The 16,729-nt window shown below is 38.4% G+C and overlaps 1 non-coding gene across 1 annotated transcript; it reads left to right on the top strand.

Moving 5' to 3' along the window:
• Positions 1–9,581: 9,581 nt before the first annotated feature.
• On the top strand, positions 9,582–9,688 carry LOC145615863 (small nucleolar RNA R71). Its single transcript, XR_014107439.1, has one exon. It is a non-coding gene; the product is annotated as a small nucleolar RNA R71 (small nucleolar RNA).
• Positions 9,689–16,729: the final 7,041 nt, after the last annotated feature.

Here is a 16,729-nt window from a genome sequence, read left to right as displayed (position 1 = left end):
ATGTTGGGCTTCTAAGAAAGAGCATATTATAAAGATGGAGGTTACGGAAATGCGCATGTTAAGGTGGATGTGTGGAAACACTTTAAGAGATAGAATTAGAAATGAGGTTACTCGCAAGAAAGTAGGTATGACAAGCATTGCAGACAAACTAAAAATCGTCTGTGTTGGTTTGGACATGTAAGACAGAGACCCGAGGGTGCACCGGTGTGAAGAGTGGAAGAGTGGGACCATGGAGGGATTAAACGAGGGAGAGGGAGACCAAAACTGACTTGGTTGGAAGGATTTAGGAAGGATATGAGGTGCATGGATTTACATGAGGATGATGTTTTGGATCGTAAGGGATGGAGGAGAAAGATTTATGTTGATGACTACACGGAATAATTAAATTTGGTTCATGTTAGCCGACCCCACTTTTGGGATTAAGGCTTTGATTGATTGATTGATCACCTTTACTTTGATGATTGCATGAAAATGGATTGTTTAAGTAGAGTTTTATGTATTGTGCACTCTTAATCTCTTGCCATGTTAATGACCTATAGGATGCATGAAAGTGATCTCGATTAGGCCAAGACCTCATTCATTGATTTGCTTGGACAATTGCATGAGAGTGAGTTGTTTAGGTGGAATTTTGAATTCTGTGGCATGTCCTTCATGATAAACATCATTGTACATTATTGCTTGATCATGTTTCAATCCCCCGTACCCTTAGCGTTGTTAACTCTTGATTTAATCCTCTTTATCTTTATTTATTTATAGTTTAGTGTCCTTAATCCATAATGACAGGCTAAAGTCGTATCACCTAATCAAAAATAATTACCTAAGTCCACTAGCTTATGCAGATAGGGAAGTAGGGTCGAATCCACAGGGAAACTAGTCTTTCTACTCCTAATTAATTAATATAGTCTAAATTATTAAAGTAACCAATATTTGTTGTGATTATAAATTATACTACGAAGATTATGAGTAAAGAGAATAATTAAGGAAGAAATCAATAATAATAAAGCCTAGGGCATAGGTTCACTAATAAACAATATTCCAGGGTAAAAAACAATAATCAATCATCAATGCATTAATTAATCAGATCATAAAGGGCTTTCGCTACGTATTACAATCACAAAATTAATTTGCCGGTATTAAATCTCATCTCTCGAATCTCGACCTAACCATTTATAAATTAATCTGCCTATTGAAATTAAGCCTAAACATCAATTCTCATCTCTCGAATCAATATTGCTAAACTCATACAATTAAACCTGGCCAAATCTAATTGCATAGCATTTAAACAATCAATAGGAAATCAATTAAGCATTAACAATTAACAACCATAATTTACCCCTTCATATTATTTATTAGATCCCCATAAACCCTAGAAGGAAGACTACTCAGACATAATTAAAACTAAGCAAAACATAATAATTAAACAAGTCATGAAAGAAAAATAGAATGAATAAAATACTGAGATTAATTAAGAGAGAAATCGTACCAAGACGGCGGAATTACAATAGAGTTGAGGAACAAGAAAGAAAATAAAAGTCTAGAGAGAGAAAGTTGAGTAGAGAGAAGGAAGAGAATAAAAACTAGAGTAAGAGAATTATGAAGAAGTACTAATCTTGCCTAATAAAATTACATTAATACTAAGCAAGAATTATTCGCTAAAACAAAACTGAACGGAAAACACTAAACACCTAAAACTACACGCGCCCGGTCGGGCAAGGGGCCGCCCGACCGGGCCCGCCTTTTTTTCTTCCTCAAATGCCTTCTCGCGCCCAGTCGGGCAGTGGCTCGCCCGACCGGGCCCGCCTCCTTTGCCTCAGATGTCTTCTCGCGCCCGGTCGGGCGCGTGCTCCGAGCGCGGGACCCTTCAAGATGTTGCTCCGCCCCGCCCGGCCGGGCGCGCCTTTGGGCGGAGAACCTGGTCCGGGCCGCTTCTCTTGGGCCACCAAAACCTCGATTGGGCCTATTTTCCTCGGCCCAATCCGAGTTTCCTCCTTGAATCTTCATACTCGAGCCCTTAATCACCGATTTGATCCCTCCAATCGGTCTTGGGCTATCGAACTGGGTCGCGGTCTTCCAATACTTGTAGATGCTCCTCGGAAAACCCGGGAAAATGCTCCAAGTACGCAAATTCCTACAAAACTCAAGCAAAACTACCAAAGCACTGGAAAACACAAATTAGTAATAAAAGTGGCTCGTAGGAGCCAAAAACACTACTAATTACGACCAAGGGACGGGGATAAATATATATATAAAATGAACACATCAAACTCCCCCAAGCCAAACCTTTGCTTGTCCCTAAGCAAAGAGCTCCTCAATGAACGATAAAAACATGCCTCACCCCGATATAAAAATCAAGCACAAACGATTCAAGGCAAATCAAGTGAACATGCTTCAAAATCAACCAATCCTATCCATCTAATCACCTTTCCTCCCCCACAATTGTCAAGTAGAGCAAACCACAAGAGCATATAGAATTCAAGACTAGTGCTCACACACTCAACTCTCATTCATGTGGCGAGTAAAAGATGTACTCGATCGCTCTCCATCCCAACCCCTTTAATGTGAACAATGCCCTCCCAAACTCACAACACTCGTGTGTTTAAAAAGACATACACTCAACCTATTAGTCGACTCGGAATATGTCAAGTCATAACTTGCATTGATAAACAACACTTTCACATTTACACAACTCTATGCACAAGGTCAAAAGGTCTTTTAAGCTTTTAATGTAAGGCTAGGGTAAAGGGTAGGATAAATTTGGGAATATGTGAGAGAAAAGCTTTGCAAAAAGGGAGCCATATCCTAATAAACCCATGACCAACAATGATCATAATCATCTCCAACAAAACTAACTCCAACACAAATCCACCAAATATACTCCAATCAATATAAACAATCCCAACACTTACAAAATTACTCATAAAAATATGATAATATGGAACAAGAGTGAATAACAAGCTTTGAACTCATAACTTGAAATATTTACGTTGAAACTCAACTTTTTTTCTTTCTTTTCTTTTAATAAACCTTCACTTAGATAATTTGAACATGAAACATTTTTTTTTCTTTTTGCTCTTTTTTTTCATTTTTTTTTTAGAAGTTCACTTTCTTTTTTTTTTTTATTTTCTCACTTTTTTTTTTCTTGAACTTCTTTTTTTTTCTTTTTTTCCTATCACACTTTTATTTTTTCAAATATATACACAATAAAACTCATTAAAACAAAAATATGATCAAGAACAAATAACTTCTCAAACCCACCCAAATTGTGCAAATAAAGTGCACACTACAAACTCCCTCACCTCACTCACTCATAGCTCCCCCAAGCCAAGCTTGGGACTAGTAACCAATGGGGCAAATATGGCTTGTAATGTGGCTAAAAACAATAAAAGGGCACAAGCAACAACATGGGTAGCAAGAAGGGAAGAAATGTATCTAAATAAATCTGAAGGCTACCTAAAAGAACAAATGCCTTCGTCCTCCACATGTGCATAATAGTGAGTTATGAAACACTACTCATAGTTGCAAACCAATACTCAAATTCATTGACATACCAGGAACTAAACACACATTCCTAACCAAATCAACTAGTGAAGCACTATATTCACAAGTAGTTGGACAAAATTGACGCATGTTTAGGAATCCAAGTAACTAAACTTCAAATCATGATCAACTAATCCACAATGCTCAAAATCAAATACCAAGAATCAAAACAATTTTTCTCAAGTATGGGGCACAGGGAAGCATGATTTACAGTTCATTGGTTCGTATTTTTTTTTATTTTTTGTTTTTTCAATTTTTTGTACTTTTCATATTAGGAAAGCAATAAACTAATCTAAAAAGCAATAAATCTAAACTAACAAAACACACCAAAAATAAACAAAAATAAAGAAAAAGGAAGAAGAAAAATATATACCAAATCCAAAAATCTCCCCCAAGCCAAGATCGGACAATGTCCTCATTGGCTCGAAAGTAGCCCAGCTGGCTACTCTTCCTCATCCTGGTCCATCCGAGAGGACCCACCTGCTCCACCACTGGAACCTGCACCATCTGCACCAAAGGAGCTCGCGTCCGTAGAGCACCTCGAGCTTTTCCCGTTGCTCCGGCGTCGCGATCTTGATCGTCGGCCACTGAGCAAGTTGAAGAGCCGGGTCATATTGTTGGGATGACCCGCTTGAACTCCCCCCGAGAAAGTTTCTGGCCCTCTTTGCCGCCATTGGAAGTGGTGGTCGAAAATTTATTTTTGTGGAAAATGTAAAATTTTGATATAGGAATGTAGAGGATGAAGAGAGGAGTAAGAATATGTAAAAAGTTTTGGATTTGGGTGAAAAATGAAGGAGAAATCTTAGAGAGAAGTTAGAGGAAATTTGAGTTTTAGAGAGATAAAATGAAGGAGAGTGAAAAAGGAATGAAGAAAGAAATAAAGAAAGAAGGAAAGGAGAAGAAGAAAGAAGACGGGTGAGGGGGGGAGTGATGTCGCGCCCGGCCGGGCGGAATGGGGCCCGGTCGGGCGACCTTGACTTTCTGATTCGTCGTTTGCTCGCGCCCGGTCGGGCGCCATTTCGCCCGATCGGGCGATCTCCACAAAAAATCTACCCCTTTCTCGCGCCCGGTCGGGCGCCTCACCGCCCGGTCGGGCCAATTTCTTCAAGTTTTGATCTCCTTCTCGCGCCCGGTCGGGCACCATTCCGCCCGGTCGGGCCAATTTAAAGTCCGTATACGTCAACTCTCGCGCCCGGCCGGGCGTTCTCTTGCCCGGTCAGGCCAATTTCAAGCTTTTCCAACCCTTACTCTCGCGCCCGGTCGGGCGACGCTCCGCCCTACCGGGCCCGAGAGCAAAGTTAGTCGACCTAACTTTCTTCGAATTTTCACTAACCCTTTTCCTGTAATCTGTACCTAAAACTCATTAAATTCCCTCCTCTCTCCTCTCATAAGAAAAAGAAGAAAAACAAAAATGAAAACAAGTAAAATACGGGTTGCCTCCCGCAAAGCGCTGGTTTATCTAGGTCCCGCACGACCTTCTTACCATAGTATTCTCAAGGCGAGCTGGAGCTAGTCAGGTGTAGTAGTTCAACTGCACCAATCGTAGCCCCGTAATGATAAATCTTAAGCCTCTGACCATTTACCTTGAACTCATTACCATGCTCATCAAACAGCTCTACAGAACCGAACTTGTTGGCCCTTTTTACAGTGAAAGGACCCGACCACCTTGACTTCAACTTTCCTGGGAACAGTTTAAGCCTAGAGTTAAATAACAACACCTTATCACCCTCTTTGAATTCTCTCGGAAGGATCATTTTGTCGTGCCATCTCCTAGTCTTCTCCTTGTAGACTCGCGCACTATCATAGGCCATCAACCTAAACTCGTCAAGTTGGTTAAGTTGTAGAAGCCTCTTTTCTCCCGCTAGCTTAGCATCCAAATTGAGCTCCTTAATAGCCCAATATGCCTTGTACTCTAACTCCACCGGAAGATGACATGCTTTACCATACACAAGTCTATAGGGAGTGGTACCTATAGGGGTCTTAAATGCGGTTCTATATGCCCAAAGGGTGTCATCCAACTTATCGCTCCAATCTTTCCTAGATTTTGCTACCACCTTCTCTAAGATGACCTTAATCTCGCGATTAGACACTTCGACTTGGCCACTAGTTTGGGGATGGTAGGCTAGCCCTGTCCTATGGTAAACACCATACTTCTTTAGGAGGGTATCTAACTTCCGCTCATGAAAGTGGGATCCTCCGTCACTGATTATGGCTCTAGGCACTCCAAATCTAGGAAAAATAGTTTTCTTGAAAAGCCTATGGACCACCTTGGCATCATTGGTAGGAGTGGCAATGGCTTCTACCCACTTGGATACATAATCTACGGCGACTAGTATATAACGGTTCCCTCTAGAAGAAGGGAACGGTCCCATGTAATCAACACCCCAAACGTCAAAAATTTCAACTTCCAAAATCCCAGTTTGAGGCATCTCATGCCGCCGCGAGATGTTGCCAGTCCTCTGGTAAGAGTCACAAGCCTGCACAAAAATGTTAGCATCTTTGAACATGGTGGGCCAATAGAATCCTGACTCGTTTATCTTGGCCACTGTTTTAGAGGGACCATGATGTCCTCCATAAGGTGAAGTGTGGCAGCTAGTGAGAATACCATGTACCTCCCATTCGGGGACACACCTGCGAAATAGTCCATCTGCACACTCACGAAACAAAAAAGGATCATCCCAAAAATAATGTTTAACATCATACAGGAATTTCTTTTTTTGTTGGTAGGACAAGTCAAGAGGTAGAGTACCACCCACTAAATAATTTGCAAAATCGGCGTACCAGGGGTGTTGCTCTACAACTGCATACAGGTTGTCATCAGGGAATGAATCATCTATAGGGAGAAAATCCTTACCCTCATCATACCTGATTCGCGACAAGTGATCTGCCACAACGTTCTCTGCTCCCTTTTTGTCCCTTATTTCAATGTTGAAGTCCTGGAGTAAGAGAACCCACCGGAGTAGCCTAGGCTTTGATTCAGCTTTGGCTATCAAGTACTTTAAAGCTGCATGGTCAGTAAAAACAATAACTTTAGAACCAACTAGATGTGATCTAAATTTTTCTAAAGCATAAATGACAGCTAAAAACTCTTTCTCCGTGGTGGCATAATTGACTTGAGCCTCATCCAAAGTTTTACTAGCATAGTAGATAGCATGTAAAACTTTGTCCTTCCTCTGTCCAAGCACGGCTCCTAGAGCAAAATCGCTTGCATCACACATGATCTCGTAAGGAAGATTCCAATCGGGAGAACATATGATGGGTGCCGAAATCAAAGCCTGCTTAATCCTGTTAAAAGACTCAAGACACTCGTCAGTAAAAACAAAAGGGGCATCCTTAAGCAAAAGCTGAGTCAGTGGTTTAGCAATTTTAGAAAAATCTTTGATAAAACGGCGATAAAACCCCGCATGACCCAAGAAACTCCTAACTCCCTTAACATTAACTGGGGGGGGGGGGGTAATTGCTCAATCACTGAAATTTTAGCTTTGTCTACCTGTATGCCCTTATCAGATACAATGTGACCTAGGACTACTCCCTCTGTCACCATAAAGTGACATTTCTCCCAATTTAAGACCAAGTTGCATTCTTCACATCTGTTAAGGATTTTAGCTAAATTAATTAGACGTGAATCAAATGAAGAACCATAGACACTAAAATCATCCATAAAGACTTCCATGATAGACTCTATGAAATCAGAAAAAATGCTCATCATGCAACGTTGAAAAGTAGCAGGTGCATTACATAAACCAAAAGGCATTCTACGATATGCAAAAGTGCCATAAGGGCATGTAAATGTAGTCTTTTCCTGATCTTCAGGGTGGATCGGAATTTGGAAAAATCCTGAATACCCATCCAGATAGCAAAAGAACTTATGGTTAGCTAACCTCTCAAGCATTTGATCAATAAAGGGGAGAGGGAAATGGTCCTTTTTAGTGGCGACATTTAATCTACGATAATCAATGCACATACGCCACCCTGTAACAGTTCTAGTGGGAATTAATTCGTTTTTATCATTTTTAACCACGGTCATCCCACCCTTCTTAGGAACCACCTGAACAGGACTTACCCATTTGGAGTCAGAAATAGGATAGATAATACCTGCATCAAGTAATTTCATAACCTCTTTCTTGACCACCTCTTGCATATTGGGATTCAACCTCCTCTGGGGTTGAATGCAGGGCTTGTAGTTGTCCTCTAGGTGTATCCTGTGCATACAAAAATCTGAGCTTTCTCAATAATGTCCACCTCCTTGCTCCAGACACTCGCATCACCTGCAGACAAATTACCACAAAGTATTTCTTCCAAGGGATCCCTTGCAAGAATCTGTGTCAAGCTATTCTCACAAATATCATCCATTATATCAATAACATCAATCAAACAACAGTTTTCCTCTAGCATAGGACCTTTTAAAACCTTCCCTAAATTAAAAGTAATATTATCATCACCGACAAATAGGGTTAGTTTACCATTTTTAACATCTATAATGGCTCCTGCAGTATGGAGAAAAGGCCTACCTAATATAATGGGTATTTGTGTATCCTCAGCCATGTCTAAAACAACAAAATCAACAAGGATGAAAAATTTACCAACTCTAATAGGGACGTCCTCTAAAATACCTAAGGGATATTTAACAGAACGGTCTGCCATTTGCAAAGTAATATTAGTAATTTTTAATTCACCCATATTCAATTTAGAACAAATAGACGATGACATTACACTAACAGAAGCACCCAAATCACATAATGCTTTATCTATGAAGACATTGCCAATATGACAAGGGATAGAAAAACTACCAGGATCCTTTAATTTAGGAGGAGATTTATTTTATAACAATGCACTACACTCCTCAGTAAAAGCTACAGTTTCTACCTCATTAAAGGCCCTCTTCCTAGTCAAAATATCTTTCATAAATTTAGCATATGCAGGAACCTGTGTAATAAGTTCAGTAAAAGGAACCGTTACCTGCAAATTTTTAACAACCTCCAGAAACTTACCAAACTGCTTGTCCAACTTAGTCTTTAGTTGGCGATTAGGGAATGGTAATTTGATAACTGGTGGTGCTTCCCTACTCTCCTCCTGGGGTGCATCCTTCCCTGAGGTTGTACCCTGCAATGAATCATCAAAAATTTTACCCTGCAGCCCTGCAGGGGAAATTGGTACAACGGAATCAGGATTAGCAATATTAGTTAATTCAGGTTCATCCTCTTTGCATCAGGGGCCCATCGTAGTGTGAACCACTCCTTAGGGTGATTGCATTAGCATGATCCGTAGGTTGAATTCCCTGCGCTGGTAAAGCTCCCTGCTGACGAGATTGAAGGGTAGAGGACAATTGGGCAATTTGGGTGTCCATGACTTTATTATGGGCTATAATAGAGTCAATCTGTTGGTCTCTGCTCTCCATATGTTTTTGCATACTGGTCAGCATTGCCCTAATTTCTGATAAAGCAGGGTCAGAAGATGTGGTAGGGGGCTGTGATGGGGGTTTCTGGTTAGCATGAGGGTGGTAATATTTCTGCTGCGGAGGGGGTGCTTGTTGTGGTTGTTGTGGAGGTGGAGGATTTTGAACATTGGTGCTACGGTAAGATAGGTAGGGATGGTTCCGGTAGCCAGGATTGTAGGAATTGGAGTATGGGTTATTTTGCTTGTAGGTTTGAAAAGCATTAACTTGCTCTATTGAACTCCTGCAATCTTGTTCATAATGACCTACACTTCCACAATTTTCACAGAAAGCATCATTAGCATTATTAGAAACAGCAGAAACATTAGCAACAGAATTAGGATTGTTAGTAGTAAGATTATCTAGTTTCTGACAAATAGAAGTAAGCTGGGCTTGCAATAAAGTGACTGAATCAACATGATGTTTGCCCTTGTTAGCAAAACCTCTAGCATTCCCATATTGGGAATTATGGATTGCCATATCTTCAATAACCTGACCTGCATCATCAACATTTAAATTCATAAATCTACCGCTAGTTGCGGAATCTAAAATTGTCCTAGATGCATTTCCTAAACCATTGTAAAAAGCTTGAATCAACTGCCACTTCGCCAAATTGTGGTGGGGACACTCCCTCTGCAGATCCTTGAATCTTTCCCAAGCTTCATATAATGCTTCATCTGTCTCTTGGGAAAAATTCTGGATAGCGCTTCTCAATAAAGCTGTTTTCTCTACAGGGTAATATTTATTATAAAAATTCAACGCAAGAGTCTCCCAGTTAGTAATACCAAGTGCAGCTCTATTCAAACCATTAAACCATAATTTAGCTTTTCCACATAAAGAAAAGGGAAAAAGAATCTCCCTGATTTGATCTTCTGCCTAATAGTATTGCAGTATTGACAGAAATCTGCAATGTGAAGATTAGGATCTTCACCCTTTGCTCCACTGAATTGCTTTCTTTCTATCATCGTTATGAACTGGGGCTTGATCTCGAACTGGACTCCCTCGAGATCGGGTGTAGGAGAAAGATGTGGGAAATCCGTCAGCGATGGTTGCGAATAATCGCTAAGCTTGCGAGGTGGAGGTGGTGGTGGTGTACCCATCTCTAGTTCTGAATCAGTAGAGTGCTCCGAATCACTAGAAGTAGGTAATGGATTTCTAGGAATATTATTACTCCCAGAACCTGCTAGGATCTGCCTGTAAAAATTCTTCTGTCTATGAAATGAGCGTTCGATCTCAGGATCGAATGGAATGTAACCTGATCTGGAACACCTGGGCATAAAGAAAGAACTAAAAAGACAGATATTAGAACTACCTCAAAGAACTAATGTCCTTTGAGGCAAAAGGGAAAAATAATCTAAACTACAAAAACAATTAGAAATAAAAATAAAACCGTTTCCCCGGCAACGGCGCCAAATTTTGACAGGCTAAAGTCGTATCACCTAATCAAAAATAATTACCTAAGTCCACTAGCTTATGCAGATAGGGAAGTAGGGTCGAATCCACAAGGAAACTAGTCTTTCTACTCCTAATTAATTAATATAGTCTAAATTATTAAAGTAACCAATATTTGTTGTGATTATAAATTATACTACGAAGATTATGAGTAAAGAGAATAATTAAGGAAGAAATCAATAATAATAAAGTCTAGGGCATAGGTTCACTAATAAACAATATTCCAGGGTAAAACACAATAATCAATCATCAATGCATTAATTAATCAGATCATAAAGGGCTTTCGCTACGTATTACAATCACAGAATTAATTTACCGGTATTAAATCTCATCTCTCGAATCTCGACCTAACCATTTATAAATTAATCTGCCTATTGAAACTAAGCCTAAATATCAATTCTCATCTCTCGAATCTCGAATCAATATTGCTAAACTCATACAATTAAACCTGGCCAAATCTAATTGCATAGCATTAAAACAATCAATAGGAAATCAATTAAGCATTAATAATCAACAATCATAGAATTACCCCCTTCATATTATTTATTAGATCCCCATAAACCCTAGAATGAAGACTACTCAGACATAATTAAAACTAAGCAAAACATAATAATTAAACAAGTCATGAAAGAAAAATAGAATGAATAAAATACTGAGATTAATTAAGAGAGAAATCGTACCAAGACGACGGAATTACAATAGAGTTGAGGAACAAGAAAGAAAATAAAAGTCTAGAGAGAGAAAGTTGAGTAGAGAGAAGGAAGAGAATAAAAACTAGAGTAAGAGAATTATGAAGAAGTACTAATCTTGCCTAATAAAATTACATTAATACTAAGCAAGAATTATTCGCTAAAACAAAACTGAACGGAAAACACTAAACACCTAAAACTACACGCGCCCGGTCGGGCAAGGGGCCGCCCGACCGGGCCCGCCTTTTTTTCTTCCTCAAATGCCTTCTCGCGCCCGGTCGGGCAGTGGCTCGCCTCCTTTGCCTCAGATGTCTTCTCGCGCCCGGTCGGGCGCGTGCTCCGAGCGCGGGACCCTTCAAGATGTTGCTCCGCCCCGCCCGGCCGGGCGCGCCTTTGGGCGGAGAACCTGGTCCGGGCCGCTTCTCTTGGGCCACCAAAACCTCGATTGGGCCTCTTTTCCTCGGCCCAATCCGAGTTTCCTCCTTGGATCTTCATACTCGAGCCCTTAATCACCGATTTGATCCCTCCAATCGGTCTTGGGCTATCGAACTGGGTCGCGGTCTTCCAATACTTGTAGATGCTCCTCGGAAAACCCGGGAAAATGCTCCAAGTACGCAAATTCCTACAAAACTCAAGCAAAACTACCAAAGCACTGGAAAACACAAATTAGTAATAAAAGTGGCTCGTAGGAGCCAAAAACACTACTAATTACGACCAAGGGACGGGGATAAATATATATATAAAATGAACACATCACATAAAACCAACAAAAATACCCTCTCATTAACTCTTACTTTAGTTAATTTGATGTTTAGCTAGCGTGCTTCCTTTTGGGATCGACCCTTACTTTCCACTAACTAGTTTAGTGAAGGTCTAGGTTTATAAATAATTAATTTGATTAGGGGAGTAGTTTCAACGACCTACCTTACCTTGATCAAGCACTTAGGCACCCACTAAGTTTCATAATAGAGAGGTGAGGTGGTGATCACACAAAGACCACCCTCATCAAAAACTTGAGGCATTGTACATCCCATCCTTGATCTCCTTATTGATTCTTTAACTTGAAAACAAAGGTAGCAAAACTAGACATGAATGTATTTTGTTAACATAGTCAAAACCCAAAGATTGATTAGGAGAGTCATCCATTGTATGAAATAACATTCTCTAACAATGCATCCTTGAATCTAAATATACACATTGCTGCTTCAAAGCTAAATTAGCCCAGTTGAGAACCATGCTTAATTGCATGCCTATGAGCCTCTCTGATGATAGGTACATTTCTTGAGACCCATAAACTCCAAAGCATTGGTAAGAAGATATAGATGTGATTACTATAAACGATCTTGGTTATTAAACACGAGGATATAGTGGAGAATCAAGTGTCATAAAGGAGTAGACTCATTTAAAAGCAAATAGTAATAAAGCCTGACAATGAAATGTGAATCACCGCCTAATTTGTCCTGGGTTGCATGATGGACATGAAAATAACTTGAATAAACTTTTGTTCTAACCTAAATAATCCAATTTGTTTTATTCCATTATCTTTTTATTAAACCACTTAACCTTGTAAAGTAGCCTAATTCTTTTGTGTTAGCCAAAACCTATAAACATTAAGCCAGTATCTTCTCATAACCTTAGCCAGAAATCGAGCTAATATAATTTTCGAACCTTATTTTTCTATATATAAACTTATATGGATGAATAGCTCTTGAAATCAACTTTCGAATGGCATATAGCCCAATTCTATTTTGAAACGAAGAAGACACGAGCAAAATACCAAACCAGACCCAAAAATGATACTCTTGCAGTAATTTGGCCATATATATCTTAAAATCTACTTGTACAAAAGATGTTGGTCTGATTCCAATTAGATAAGAAAAATAAATTTTAGAGCTTCAATTCCAATGATATATTACATGCTTTTTTCCGAGTTTGGGATCAAAATTTATGATAGTTTTAAAATTGGCAAATCTAGCAAATCGCAAGATATGCGCATAATTCGCATGACACGCGAATTCCAGGTGTGGCACACCCCTCCAGTTGCATGACTAGCCAATTCCTCGTGTGTCAAACCAATTTCTGGCTTTTTTAATCTTCTTCGCCTTGTTTAGCCATAAAACCCCCTTTACGGTTTATTCAAGGCATCATCAATCATTCATCGAGTGGCATTCCTAAACCAGTTTCAATCCCATATAAAAGTAATTTGAAGGGTTAAAACAAAACTCGATGTTCAACCTTTTATCATGAGGTTTTATAATTTGATTCTTTAAATTAGTTTAAATTAATTCTTGTGATTCTGATATTGAAGTTATTAACAATTTATTCATGATGTAGTCTTCAAAGTGGGGGGGGGGGGGTTTAAAAAGCATGACTTTGATTCTATTTATAGATTTAATTATTACTTTATTTTATTTCTTTGATTGATAGTATCATGTTTAGGCTATTTTGATTGTTATTGTTATATACCCTTGTTGCTCCGGATAAATATTTAAGTTATGAATGATGTACTGCTTTATATGTATGATCACCTTTTTTAATATTAAAAAAATAAAAAAAATATTTGATCTTTTGACAAATAAGCTAATTAGAGACAACTATTTAGGATCCTTGTAATTTTGATTGTTTAACGAAGTGATCACGATTTAGCAATTCTATGTGTATATTAATATTCTATTGACATAGCACAATCTAATTTAAAGCGAAATAAATCTTTGTTTGTATTTTTTTTAAATTGCAATTTATAAATGTCACAATAAGATCGAATCGAATAGAGGCCAATATGGCAGAATTGTCTTCTTAATTCAATTTTGTAGAGCTCGAGTCCTTCTTGTGTTTCCTTACCATTTAGAGTTAGCAATCTCATAGATTTTGAATAAACTATAGTACTATCTTCATGGATCAAATCGTTGTTGACTTGTTGCCTTCTAATTTGTCTCTAGTGGTGGTTGCCTTGTCCCTTTCGTTAATGATTATGAATGGTTAAATTATGTGAAAAAATACATTAGCTTATTTGCGGTTCCTTACTTTATCCTTAGTCCCTAATCGTATTATGTCAAGCTCACTATTTCCTAGCACATTCACATGTGCTAAAGTACGCCAACTCATGCATATGACGCCCAAAATTAAGAATTTGAAACTGCGTTGACTATCCTTCAGTAATAATCACAAGTTGTAGGAATTTGGACATCCGTTTGGGATAAGTAAAATGCAATTGATATACCAATGTAAAAACCTAATAATTCCATATCCCCTTATCTTTACGAAATGTACAATGATTGAATTGTACGATTGCTTAACCGATTTAACTACAATGAGCTAAAGAAATGTTTAAATTACTAACTCAATCTTAAACTTTTCTCACTCTTGTTTGGTCCTTATCCTCATCTCAAATCTAATAATCATCAATTACATAAATTCGTCAAGACACAAGCGAGCTCGCACGATTAAAAAACCTTAGATTTGAAATTTTCCATGAATATGTAATAATGGTTGGATATTATTTGAAATAAGCTTCTTGATGATATATCACAAACATAATTTCGGTCCATACAATATCATTTTGTCTCAAATCATTAGTAGAAAGAATCAAACGATAAGATATATGAGTAAAATACCGTACTGAATTTGATCTCAAAATAGACATCCTTGCACTCTTAAGACCTTATCTCAAAAAAAAAAATTATGTTGACCTAATTTTAATTTGGATGCAAATTCAATGAAATACATACAAAAACACACCAGTTACAATGACTTGGTGAATAAACAAGTTGATTGTTAGAGCATATTACTAAAATTAGCTAGAGACTCGATGTTGCACACATCAATCTAATTGAAATTTAATTGATCTGAAAAGACCTATCTTGGAGCAAGGATTTGGCTTATTTTATAAGCTAAATTAATTGATCCAAAGGGCATGATAACTAAAACAAATGGAAAACTTAAAGAAGGGATAAGGTTAATTTGTCTCAAAGGCTGGATTGATAGAATGAATAGAAAACTCTAAGCAATCAATGAAAAAATTGGTTAATGCTTAGAGCCTATCATGATTGTGGCAGGGAATGGTGAAATAAAGATAAAAAACGAGACAATATTGTGCTTACTCATTACATGATTTTGACCCCATTTCTAAGGATTTATTTTTTTATTTTTATTTTTATTGAGCTTTTCAGAGTTACTATCTACTAATAAAATCTCTCATGGATACTTATTTTGATCCTTTAAAGGCTTGGAGCACCATTATTGCTTAGCTAAGAATCATTCTGCAAAATAAGTAACCATGAGGCATAAGAATGAGGCTATGAAGGATGCTGGTGCAAGGCAATGCAAAAGGAGATAGGTGCTCTTGAGGCAAATAAGTCATGGGAAATGGAGAAACTACCACGTGGCAAACGATCTCTTAGTTGTCGATGGGTGTATAAAATCAAATATCATGCCGATGGTTCTATTGAGAGGTTGAAGGCTCGTTTGGTTATTTTTGGTAATCATCAGGTTGAAGGGATAGACTACAACGAGACATTTGCTCCTGTAGCAAAAATGGTTACCGTTCGTGCTTTTTTAGCTGTTGCCGCAACTAAAAACTGGGAGTTGCATCAAATGGACGTCCACAATGCCTTCTTACATAGTGACTTAGATGAGGAGGTATACATGAAATTACCCCCTGGATATACGGTGGCAAAACCAGGAATGATATGTCGCTTGAAGAAGTCGTTGTATGGTCTTAAACAAGCCTCGGGATGTTGGTTTGCTAAGTTACCTACTTCCTTGAAGAAATATGGTTTCCTTTAGTCTTATCCAGATTACTCCCTCTTTACTCTGACTCACGACAAAATTGAACTTAATGTGCTTGTGTACGTCGACGATCTAATTATCTCTAGTAATGATTCTTCCGCAATTATATCTTTTAAACGATTCGAGTGAATGTTTTCATATGGATGAGTAAAAGTTTTGTGTAGAATGGACTCACGTGAGTCCGGTCATTTAAACAGAAAAAAATAGAGGAAAAAAAAATTAATGGTCAGAAATTAGATAATAATAGTCAGATATTATATTATAATGGTCAGAAATTAGATTATAAATATCAGGTACTATATTGTAATTGTCAGATTATAAATTATATATTAGAATATAGGTTAAATATATTAGAAAAAAGGTTAAATATATCATAAATTAGATTATAATGGTCAGGTGTTAAAACCCCTCATTCCTTCCTCACTTTCTCTCTCCTCAACAACCCACCATCTCGACAAAATGTGAAGATTTCCCAACATTGGATCGACCAAGAACAACAAACTCCGGAAACCCATTAATGGGGCAATCCTTAGCCCGACTACTACTCTTCACAAACGCAACTTCCTTAATCTAAGCATGACCCACAAGATCATATCTTGTGAATTTGGTTATGTCATTTGGGTTGACGGCACAAAAAGCACAGTGCTAGTGAATTTGGTGGCGTCCAAAGGCGGCGGAGGTGCTGCGAAGCTTGATAATGCATGTGAATTGAAAATGGGGTGGAAGAGGAGAGAGAAAATAAGGATTGTAGAGGAAATCAGGGGTTATTTCGTGTTTTTCGTTGTGGTGAGGGAGGGTCGCCGACACCGGGGGTTGGGAAGGTCGCCGG

This window comes from Chenopodium album, chromosome 25 (genome assembly GCF_948465745.1).
Source record: "Chenopodium album chromosome 25, dcCheAlbu1.1, whole genome shotgun sequence".
Classification (NCBI taxonomy): domain Eukaryota; kingdom Viridiplantae; phylum Streptophyta; class Magnoliopsida; order Caryophyllales; family Amaranthaceae; genus Chenopodium; species Chenopodium album.
Note: the sequence above shows the minus strand (reverse complement) of the source record. Positions and strands in the feature narration are given on the sequence as shown.